This window comes from Lithobates pipiens, unplaced genomic scaffold (assembly GCF_037356315.1).
Source record: "Lithobates pipiens isolate NorthernLeopardFrog02 unplaced genomic scaffold, aLitPip1_a1.2 Scaffold_22, whole genome shotgun sequence".
In the NCBI taxonomy this organism is placed as follows: domain Eukaryota; kingdom Metazoa; phylum Chordata; class Amphibia; order Anura; family Ranidae; genus Lithobates; species Lithobates pipiens.
Window position 1 is genome coordinate 134515563 of NW_027507784.1, and position 12761 is coordinate 134528323.

The window sequence follows — 12761 nt, forward strand, 5'->3', positions numbered from 1 at the left end:
ATATGCACTTTTATTAGTCACTATAGAGGCACATCACACCTAACAAGTGAACAGGGTCTGTCGCCTTTCATTATATAGGTAGCGCCATTTACCCTTATACTTGCACTATTATCATTCTATTCCCTTATTGGAGACCTAACAGGGTAGGCTGCACACCTCATTTCCCCTTTGGCCTAAGCGCAGATACATCATTTTATTTCTCCTAGAAAAAAGGCCAGTGGTGGGACTTCCAATGATAGCTTAAATGTATCCTTGAATCTGAGCCATAATTGAAAAGAATGAGCTATTATTGGGTTTAGTTTGAGGATTATGCAGTGAGATTTTAAACCAGACCATAAAATGCCTTGTAAATGTAGTGGGGCAATTTAAATAGACTCAAAGGTTTTCCAGGGGATATTATGGGTAGGGGAGAACCATTGTGCTAGTTGTGTAAGTCTAGCCACAAGGAAGTAGTGCCAGATGTTTGGAAGGCCAAGTCCGCCTTTAATTTGTGGTCTATGCATGAGATAATAGCTACATCTAGGTTTTTTATCTGACCAAATGAATCTATTAATCTCTCTTTGAAGGGCTTCTATTCTGGTTTTGGGAATATTTATAGGGAGAGCTGAAAAATAATAGAGAAGTTTTGTAAGAATTGCCATTTTAAAAGCACAGATTCCTCCAAGGAAGTAAATGTGGTAAGGAGACCATCATCTATGTAGGGAGCTTATATGGGTGAAAAATGGGATGTAGTTAGTTTTGTATAGGGAATTATGAGAGGATGGGATGTGGATGCCGAGATATCTGAATGAATGAGAACACCATATAAATGAGAATTTTTTTTTGCAGTAAGGAAATCATGATAGGAGAGAATTTAATGGGTAAGGCCGAACATTTATTTATGTTAATCCCCAAACCAGAAAGATTGTAAAATGTGTTAAATTCAGTAAGAAGGTTGGGTATAGAGATGAGTGGGTCTGAAAAAAATGGGAGAGCATCATCAGCGTATTAGCTCAGTTTGAATTCGCCAGGGCCTTTGGTATAATACCCTTCAATATTTATATTTTTTCTTATTGCGTGAGCATGGGGCTCTATTGCTAAGGCGAATTAAAGTGGGGAAAGCGGGCAACCTTGTCTAGTACCTCTACTTAAGGGGAAGAATTTAGAGCTGTTACCTGGAATTTTAATTCTTGTTTGGGGGGAGTGGTAGAGAGCATTGAATTCTGTATAAATTTATCTGAGATGCAAAATTTGGGGAGTAAATGATTGAGGTAAGACCAGTTCACACTGTCTAATGCCTTGTGGATATCGAGGCTGAGTAGACAGACTGGGCAAGAGTGAAGATTAGCATCTTGAATGATGTTTGTGACCAACATGATATTATCTACCATCTGTCTGCCTGGGTTGAAGCCAGTTTGGTCTGTGTGAATTAAGGTTGTGATAACTGCTGCAAGTCTATCTGCCAACAATCTACCAAAAATTTGGTAATAAAAATGTTTTGAGAGATTTAATTATATTAATTATTTCTAGGTCAGTACAGGGTTCATTAAAGGAGGCAATTTGTTGACTATTAAGAGTTGTAAGTTGAAGATTGTTTAGCCAATTAATTGAATAAGTTTGGGGCTGATATTGTGGTCCAGAGAGGAGATTTTTAAAGAAGAATGAGAATATTCCCAGGACTTCATGGGGATTGGTAACCAAGTTACCTCTTTCACGTAATTTATAAACATGGGGTGGTTTATGTTCTTGATTTAGTTTCCTTGCAAACATGGCAGATGTCGAATTGCCATGTAGCATAAATTTAGCTTTAGAGAATCTAAGAGAAAAAAAGTGAAAATGAGAGTTATGTAGCCCAATGCCATTGATTCTAATGGTACAATTGTAATTTCCCCAAATAAATCCTTTTCGTGTTCAGGTGAAATGCATCTTTCTCTCAAAGAAATTGTCCTTGCAACAATGTTGCTTCTTCATCATCTATTTTGTTTTTAAGAATGCTAAAATGTGGAATGTCTTTATGTTTTGGTAAAATATATTTTTCTCTGTCGCTTTCACTTTTTGTTGTTCATCTCACAAAAATCTTTACCCAAAATCACACAGACATCTTTATAAACCACAAACAATATCATTGCTGATGCAAATTGAGTGACAATTTTGTGTGTTTTTTATTATTTCCAAGTTATCCTAATTTAAGCCCAAAAAATTTGATATGTGAACCAACATCCGAAATAAAAAAGTAATTCCCAAAAATCAGAGGGTAACATCACTATTCTACACTCACACCAAGAACCACCAAATATCACAGAATATATCAAGAAGAACTCCTGACTAATATAATTACACCACCTATATGTCTAAAGAAATTCAGTATTGTGTATTTATGTGTAGGATGGTTCCATGTGTGGTAGCACAGTGGCTAATGGGTTAGTACTTCTGCTTAGCATCTCTGAGGGTCTGAGTTTGAATTCCAAACATGCCGCTTCATGTAGAGAAGTTGTCTGATTTCCTTATGCTGTTAAACATAACTCCTGACTCAGGTCCTTAAATGTAGTATTTATGTGTATGAGGGTTCCGCCACCATTGCAAATTGTGTCATATGTTTTCCATGGTCAAGGACTCTAATCAGCCTTAACATTTCCCCACCAGCACTAATTGCAGCCTCTTACCAAGCCAAAACCCACAAAATGACAGCTGTTTATCTCTCAGCATGCTTACAGTAATCAGCCATAACCAGCCTCCAAAATAGATGGCATAATGCCAGAAACAGGTTGCTCAATGGCTATCTGGCCTTCAACAGTACATCTACATTGATTGACTTCTTGCAACCCTGAGGCTTAGGACTGTTTGACACCACAGAGATGCAGCCTAAAAACATGTCGCAACACAATGGATAAAAGGTTAGCGCTTCTGCCTAGCAGCCTTGAGTTTGAATCCCACTCCTGCTACCTGGCTAGTGGTTTGTGTGTTGTGGTGCTAAAGTTTATTTTTCACCAGTGATGACATTTTTGATTGCTTTCACATAATGTAACCCCAACAAATCACATTATAAAGCAAGCAAGTGTGGGTTTGCACCAAATCTAGAACTGGGGTGTTTTGGCCCAGATATGGATGTCTAAGTCTGGTGTGATGTTGCACACATATTTTAATTTAGTATGCTTATGATTTCCTGTTTTGGATCTTCCACATGCCCAACAATGCACAAGTTTGATTTGGAGATGTTTGAGATCACTGATCATGGGCAGAGCCTCGGACATGTGTTATTTTAAGCTCTACCCTGCACAGATATCAATGCTGAGGCATTTTTTCATTAGTGGTGTGAGCACTTGAGGCTTACTTCAAGAGACAGAATCAATTACATTGGTGGGTGTGTCCTTTACTGGGTGGGTGAGCAATCTTAGCTAGGTTATTTAACCACTTAAGGATTTGCCCTCTTAATGACCAGAGCACTTTTTACAATTTGGCACTGCATTGCTTTAACTGGTAATTGCGCGGTCATGCAGTGTTATACCTAAACAAAAATTGCGTCCTTTTTTCCCACAAATAAAGCTTTCTTTTGGTGGTATTTGATCACCTCTGTTTTGCAATATAAATGAAAAAAGACTGAAAATTTTGAAAAAAAATTATATTTTTTACTTTTTGTTATAAAAAAATACAATAAATTCTAGTAATACATTTATGCCAAAATGTATTCAGCCACATGTATTGGATAAAAAAAATGTCAATAAGCATATATTTATTGGTTTGCACAAAAGTTATAGTGTCTACAAACTATGGTACATTTTCTGGAATTTGGCAGGGCAGTAAACCCCCCACCCCAAATGACCCAATTTTGGAAAGTAGACACCCCAAGGAAATCGCTGAGAGGCATGTTTAGCCCATTGATTTTTTTTTTTTCTCACAAGTGATTGAAAAATGACAAAAAAATAAATAAATTCAGCTGCTTCTCCTGATTACAGGGATACCACATGTGGGGTAATTTTTTGGAGCCTAGCCATGTACAGGACCCCGAAAACCAATCGCCGCCGCAGGATTTCTAAGGGCGTAAATATTTGATTTCACTCCCCACTACCTATCACAGTTTTGGAGGCCATAAAATGTCAAGATAGCACAACCCCCCCAAATGACCCCATTTTGAAAAGTAGACACCCCAAGCTATTTGCTGAAAGGTATGTTGAGTCCATGTAATATTTTATATTTTGCCTCAAGTTTCAGGTAAATTACACATTTTATTTTATTTTTTTTACACAAAGTTGTCACTAAATGATATATTGCTCACACAAGCATGGGCATATGTGGAATTACACCCCAAAATACATTCTGCTACTCCTTCTGAGTACAGAAATACCACATGTGTGAGACTGTTTGGGAGCCTAGCCACATACAGGACCCCGTAAACCAATCACCACAATCAGGCTTTCTAAAGTCGTGAAATGGTGATTTCACTTCCTCACTACCTATTACAGTTTCGGAGGCTCTGAAATGTCAAGATAGCACAACCCCCCCCCCCCCCCCATGACATCATTTTGGAGAATAGACACCTCAAGCTAGTTGCTCAGAGGTATGTTGACTCCATGGAATCTTTTCTATTTTGACACAAGTTTTCTGGAAAATTACATATTTTTAATAATAATTAATTTACACTTTTTAAAACTTTTTTAAAACACTTTGTAAAATAATATATTATTCAAACATGGCATGGGTGTATGTGAAATGACATCCCAAAATACATTCTGCTGCTTCTCCTGAGTACAGGGATACCACATGTCTGAGACTTTTTGCGAGTTTAGCCACGTACAGGACCCCTGAAATACAATCACCCACTTCAGGATTTAAGGGCTTACATTTTCTTATTTCTCTTCTCACTGACTATCACAGTTTTGGAGGCCATGAAATGCCAAGATAGCACAACCCCCCCCCCCCCCTCAAATGACCCCATTTTGGAAAGCAGACACCACAAGCTATTTGCCGAGAGGCATGTTGAATATTTTGCTGATTTTTTTTGTCACAAAGTTTTGAAAATTGAAAAAATTATATTTTTCTTTTGATGATCCGTACACACGAGTGGAATTTCCGATAGAAAAAGTGCAACGGGAGCTCTTCATTGTATATTTTGACCATGTGTATGCCCCATCAGACTTTTTACTTCGAAAATTGTGATGTACCTAGAAAGAGAACCTGTTCTATATTTTTCCGACGGAAACAATTCCTTTCGGGAAAACCGATCGTCTGTATCCTGTTTCAGAGGACGAAGGAGGAAGAAGCCGGGGATTTTTAATAAAGGACTTGTCAAAAACTGGCTATTGTCTTTTGTCACATTACACTACTTTTTTGATGAATGGGTAAGGGTACGATGCACCCCATACTCATTCACATGTGGGCCGGGATCTGGGGGCCCCCTTCTTAAAGGGGGCTTCTAGATTCCGATAAACCCCCCGCCTGCGGACCCCAATAACCATTGGCCAGGGTTGTTGGGAAGAGGCTCTTGTCCCCATCAACATGGATCCCAAAGCGCCCTCCCCATGTTGAGGGCATGGGGCTAGGTACGGTTCAAGAGGGGGGTGATAGCTCGTCCCCGCTATCCTGACCTCCAGGCTACATGCTCAGATGAGGGTCTGGTATGGATTTTGGGAATGACCTCCACGCCAATTTTTTTTTACATTTTGGCAATACATTACAGCCGCGAGCAAGTTTGAGTTACATTTTTTTCTTTAGAAATGTAATTTTGCTGCAGCACTGTTCTACACATTGATATAGTAAATGACCCCCTATTAGTCAAATATTAATAGAAAAGAAGACACAAGCGCCAACTAAGTGTAACAATTATGTAACTTTAATGCAGGTAAAAAAGCGTTACTCACAAAGGGAGTGTAACATCAAGCATGTAAGTGCAGTTAAGAACAGGTCCTGGTGAGCATGAAATCAGGTCTGCCTCCTGGTGGAAACTGGAAGATTGGGGTTCACACTCTCAGGGACACCGGAGGCTCTCAGTGCTTTCTGGTCCGTGGAACACACAACCCAGCAAACGTAACGTCATGACCATACGTGACGGAAGGACGTAGCCCCCCCCCCCCTCCACCCCCGGGGCAATCCATATTGCTGCACACATGGGGAACACATTTTGCAATAATACGGCATAAATGCAATGTTTACAATATGCTACCTGGCCCCACAAGGACAATGCTGGTGATGATTGGGGCACCAGACACCATCTGTGAGTTACTTGCTCTTAAAGTGAGCCATAAACTCTTTGTGTTACTTAATGACCCCTGAACTCTGTGAATTACTTAATTATAGCCCTTAACCCCTGAGCATTACTCCATCCTGAGCTCTATGTTATATGTAATACTTAACCCTGAACTCTCTGCATTACCTAACCCTGGTTATTGAACTTTCTGTGTTACCTAATTATGACCTCTGAACTCTGCATTACTTAATCCTGACCCTTGAAATCCTAGGTTCTCCTTGGCTCTGAAATGTCATTTGACAAAGCCAAGGAAAGACCAGGGAGGTTTTCCCTCACTCTGCAGGGTGCTGCCGCACCTACAGTCTGGTGAGTGAATTTCAAACACAGAGGCAGGAATTTGCCTGGTACATATTATTGACCCCTGTACTCTGTATTCCATATTACTGACCCCTGCATCTTGCAATACATACTACAGAACATAGCATTACATACTACTGAGCCATGCAGTCTGTGTTACTTATTCCTAACTCCTGCACTGTGCATTATGTACTGCTGACCTTTGCTCAGTGCATTAAATCATTATGACCTCTGTGCTATGCATTACTTACCACTAACCTCTAAACTCTGTGTTAGTTACTCCTGACTTCTGCATTCTCTGCATTACTTACTCCTGATCCCGACCCATGAATTCTCTGCATTACCAAATCTTTCCCTTTGAACTTTGTATATTACTAATTCTGGCCCCTGAACTCTCTTTTTTATTACTTAATGCTGAACCCTGTACTCTTGGCTTTAGTATTAATCCTGACCCCTGAACTCTCTGTGTTACTTAATCCTGACCCCCTGGACTTTACACATTACCTACTCCTGACTTCAAAACTGTGTTCATTACCTAATCCTGACCCCTGGATTCTATACATTACCTTCTCTTAACCCCCAAAACACTGTTCGTTTCTTGGCACTTTTTACGTTACATATTTCTGAACCAGGCACTCAATATATTACCTAATCCTGACCCTGGCACTCTATGCTTTGCAGTCTCTTGGTACAAAGCAGCATAGCCACAGGGTTTATTTAACCATACCGCTTTAAATTTATTTTAAAGCCTAAACATTTTTTACCTTAATGCATTCCTTGTGGCTTTCTATGGTGGCTCACCAAGAAGAGAAGGAGCCAGGAGCACTGGCTGTGGACCTGAGAAGAGGAGACTCCGGTCTGCTCTGTGCAATGGGATCACATGGGGAGCCAGCATATAATTGGATAGGTTCCTCCCCGTGACCGAAGAAACCAAATTAGACTGCAGCTGCCTATACACAGACTGCACATATTTACCTGGCAAATAAGAACAAAGGAAATTGAGAGTTTTGATTTTGGTGAAAAATGTTACTGTTTGGGCAAAATGCACTCAAGTCAATAGAGAAGGCAAAATTAGAGTGGTTTGTCTTAGTTTTTAAGGGTGCAATGGCATTTGATGGTTACAGAAGCTCCTTTCAACTTCCATGGATCTTATACTTAAAAACAGACCCTTATTGTATAAGCAGGAAAAAGGTAAAAATAAACACTTTAATGTGACTGTACACAAATAACAATCAAATGCACAATAAGCACAGATACAAACACTAAATTAAATAAGTAGCTTAATTACACCCCCCCCCCCCTCACAAAAAAATAAAAAAAAGAAGAGAATAAAAGAATAAAGACATTTTTTATGCAGTTTTCACCTAAGCAACCCAATTAGTGAAAGTGAGATTTTCATAATTACGCTGCAAAATCTGTCTTGCTGAAATTACTCCTATTATTGATAGTGATAAACACATTGCTACTTCTAAGGCAAAAGGTGGAAAAGTGAAAACCACAACCATAATGATGTACTAGGACCTTAAAACAACACAGAAAACAACTAAGAACATATCATTCTGTGTATTAAGAGTACAATAATAGAGTAAGAAACCCACACAGTATACAGTAAATGAGCAAGCCCAGCTATTCCAGAAATACACCAGAAAATGTATTTTTCAAATATTTCTCTACAAAACAAAGATAAACCCTCTATTAATGCAGACGAGTGCAAGCTGTAGGTCGAGACTTCATATGACACCTCAGAACGTGTTTTGTGGTTCCCTGTAGTGTTATTAATTTTTGGAAACTACCTCCTATGTCAAAAGGGTTTTCCACTTTCAGTAAGAAAGTGGGAAACCTTTCCACTGGTGCCCTTTAGCATGAAAGTGGGGTTTCCCCAGGAAACTCTTCATTTATCAGCTTGTCTGTGTAAAAGAAGGCTTTTAAGGTAAGATAGTTATTGCAGAGCTTGTCTGAGTACCACACACCCTTTGTTTATGGGGCTCACTGAACTCTACAAGTGCTGGTTCTGCTGTATGCATGTGTGCCTGACTGTCTTGCCGAGGGCAGTGCAAAACACCTGAGCAGAACTGTGTCTTTTTTTGCAGTGTAATTCAGCATGCTATAGGGAACAAGTCCTTGAGAAACCAATACATTTCTTCATATATTCTACTTGTAGCCTTTACATCCAAAAGAGCCTCTTGATGTGTTGGCTCCCCTGTTCCTGTGCCCACAACTCTGTGAACAACACCACACAACCTGAAACACCTGGCTGGTTGGGGAATGTGCAGAGGCGTAACTAGAACCTTCCCGGTCCCAGTGCAAGAAAGCATGAAGGGTCTCCCAAAACTCTGCCTCCCACGTGCCCTCTGGGGCACGCATCCATGGTGTTCTGTGACTGCTGTGATAGGAGAGGAGAGAGCTGATCTGCACCTTTTTCTCCTGCTCCTTTTTCTCCTGCTCCTATCCTCCTGTTTGTGCACCACGGGAAGTGTAAAGCCCAGCAGTTGAATGATCAAATTCAGATATTTAGCTTCATACTTCCCATGGTGCACACAGGAGGAGAGTGGTGGGAGGAGAAGGAGCAGATCGACTCTCTCCTCTCCCATCTGTGCAAGGGAGGAGGGAGGGGGAACTGTTAGTGCTGGCCTGGGGCTGTATGAGAGAGTCCTCAGCTCAGAGCCCTGCAGCCAGCAACCCGCTGGGGTCCCTTAACAATGGAAATGTGTATTTGGAGGTAGCTGTATATACACCCCAAAGGCTCAAGGCGCATAGACACCAGGAATGACACAGCAACTGGTTAAGTAATAGTAAGAAAGTATGTTGAATATTGCAACAGGGAATTCAAAAGAGGAAATATACTGTTATAAATCAGCAGAAAGAGAATTCTACTACTGTGATTAACCACTTGCTGACCGCCCACAGAACTTTTACTGCAAGCGGGCAGTACAGGCACTGCTCTGGGTTAGAGGTGTGCAGCATGCCTCTCCCATGACCGCTGTGTCCATCAGACATGGTGGTTTGTGGATCCCAGTACTCAGGGCTCAGTGATCATGTGATTGCAGTATCAACAAAGCGCCTCTGGTTGCGCTCACGCACTGCCTAGTGGTCTGAAAGCGAGCTGACGTATAGCTACGATGGCTCGCCCCGAAGGAGAGCCAACCTGCCGCAGTATAACTGCGGCAGATGGTCAGGAAGTGTTTAAAAACAAAGTCTAGAAAAAATCCCTAATCACCCCCTCAGACTAGTTCAGTGCTACTATGGTGACACTGAACCACTCTGATGAAAGTATGTAAAAAAATATATAGTAAAAAAGAAAAGAGCGGTAAACATTAAAAAATAACTAATAAAATATTATTTATTTATTTTTTGTCATATTGTCACCAGTTAGTGTCCCTGATCATCAGTAATATGATGACGCTGTACTGCAATGGTGACAGTATGTAAAAAAATTGTGAAAAAAACACATTTTATTCATATTTAAAAATATTTGGTCAAAAAAATTACAACTTTAAAAAACTTGTCATGCCTCTTATTAAATGCCTCCAAAAAGGGAAAGTTATTTGGGGGGAATGTGTACTGTCCTGCCATTATCGGACCTCAAGACATGAGATAGTGAGATAGAGCATCAGTAAATCAGAATTGATCAATTTTGAAATATAAAACAAAAATTGGAGACACTATAACTTTCACAAACAACAATTAATATAGACTTATTGGGATTTTTCTTGGTATTAGTGGATATGTTTTATAATAAAAAGTAGAAAATATCCTTTATATCCTTTTTTTACTATTTTTTTGGTGTTTTTCATTGATATCGCTAAAATTAAAAAGACCCAGTGGTGATCAAATACCACCATAAGAAAGCCCTATTTGTGTGAAAAAAATTATAACATTTTCATCTGTGTACAGTATTGCATGACAGCTCAATTGGCAGTTAAAGTAGCAAAGTGATGAATAGCAAAAAAAAGGGAGTAAAAATTTCTGGAGCTCAATTGGCTAAACAGTAAAAAAAATATGTGCTCCTGTTAAGTAATAGGAGTTGCTGCAGAAACAATAATCGTTTTAAGCACTAAAGCACAACTTATCCCTGAGGCCTGTACTTGGCAACTCTAACTGGGGGGAAATATAGTAAAGTATATATACACTGTGTATATAAATAATAATATATACACACACACACACACACACACACACACACACACACACACACACACACACACACACACACACACACACCACAATAACAGTAGTCAGTAGTATGTTACCCTTTCACTTCTGCTGTCCAGCTCGTTGTGGCCCAACTGCTGTAGTTCAGTGCTCAGTTCTCATGGACAACTAGTGGCCTCTCACCACTTATTCAGTCAGAAGAGTCAGTAGAGGATCTATGACGACCTATAGCGTGTACGATACAACATTGCCATCTAGTGGTTGAGTAAAGAAATGTCCGCCAATACAAACTAAATAGAGAGAAAGGATATTCCCATGTGGAATTGTCTACCCAAACTTTCCAAATAAAAGGTCAGCAGCCTAAACTGACGAAAGAGCTTCATAATGGGATAATGACAAGGACGATCTATAACAGAGTAAGCTTCACAGGACCAAAAAAGAAACTTCCCCTGAGGATGTGTTGAGCATATTTTGTATGTATCTCTGTCAGTCACTCTTGTATTGCTCAGCGGTGAGACAGAAGAGCATGGGGGTACGGCGGTGGAACAGATGTGCAGGGAGGTACAGTGGTGGGGCATATGAGAAAGGGGGAACATTGGTGGGGCAGATGAGCAGGGGGTTACAGTGGTGAAACAGAAGAGCAGGGTGGTACAGTGGTGGGGCAGATGTGCAGGGTGTTACAGTGGTGGGACAGTTGAGCAGGGTGTTACAGTGGGGGGACAGATGAGCAGGGTAGTACAGTGGTGGGGCAGATCTGCAGGGTAGTACAGTGGTTGGGTAGATGTGCAGGGTGTTACAGTGGTGGGGCAGATCTGCAGGGTAGTACAGTGGTTGGGCAGATGTGAAGGGTCTTACAGTGGTGGGGCAGATGTGCAGGGGGTTACAGTGGTGGGGCAGATGAGCAGGGGGTTACAGTGAGAGTGTGAAGTTGAAATTTTTTGTTATAAAATCGTCACGCTCAATTTCTTTGAAAACATTTTTCGGCTGTATTCCAAAGACTGCTGTTTTTTTTTGAACATGTGACCAGCAGCAGAGGACTAGAAGCTCCTCCTGCTTGTTTCCCTCCAGACAGGCTGAGAAAGATCTGGGTCATGTGTCAGCTATATATAAATTAGGAAAAAGGTACTTAGATTTTTTAAATGAAAACAATTAGGGTCCTTTCACACGGACGATCCGTTCAGGTCCGCCTGTCAGTTTTTCAGGCGGACCTGAACGGATGCTCCATACACCTCTATGGCACGTTGGATGTCAGTGGTGACATGTCCGCTGACATCCGAGCCGCTCCGATCTGAAAAAGTGTGACGGAGGAAAAATCTATTTTTCCATCCGTCATCGGATCGGGTGACGATGGACACTGCGGTCCGTTGTCACCCGATCTCCCATAGGGGAGAGAGACGCTGTGACAGGTCTGTCCCTGCGCAGTGTGCAGAGATGGACCTGTCCTCTCCCTGCTCAGCAGAGATTGTTCTGGCGATCCCCGCTGTGCAAGCAGATACCCATGGGCCGCATCATCACTGATCTGCCTCGTTTGAAAGGACCCTTATAGTGCCCTCATCCATATATAGAAATAGAAGGGACAATGTATATTAAACATTGTGTGTTTAGTATCACTTTAAGGAAGGGTAGTTGTGCAAATTGATGTGACATGTTTTAAAATGTTATTCTACTATTAAGCATGCAGTATGCCTAAGATAAGTTGGTAAAGGAACCCAGTCAAATTTCAATAGAAATGTAGAGTATGTGAGTATGTGTATTTATGTGACATCAGATCCACATACAGTACCTTGAAAAAGTATTCATATCCCTTGAAAGTTTCCACATTTTGTCATGTTACAACCAAAATTGTAAATGTATTTTATTGGGATTTTATGTGATAGACCAACACAAAGTCACATATAATTGTGAAGTGGAAGGAAAATGATAAATGCTTTTAAAAATGTTTTACACATAAATATTTGAAAAGTGTGGGATGCATTTGTATTCAACCCCCTGAGTCAATACTTTGTAGAATCACCTTTTTTCTGCAATTACAGCTGCAAGTCTTTTTGGGGATGTCTCTACCAGCTTTGCACATCTAGAGAGAGAACATTTT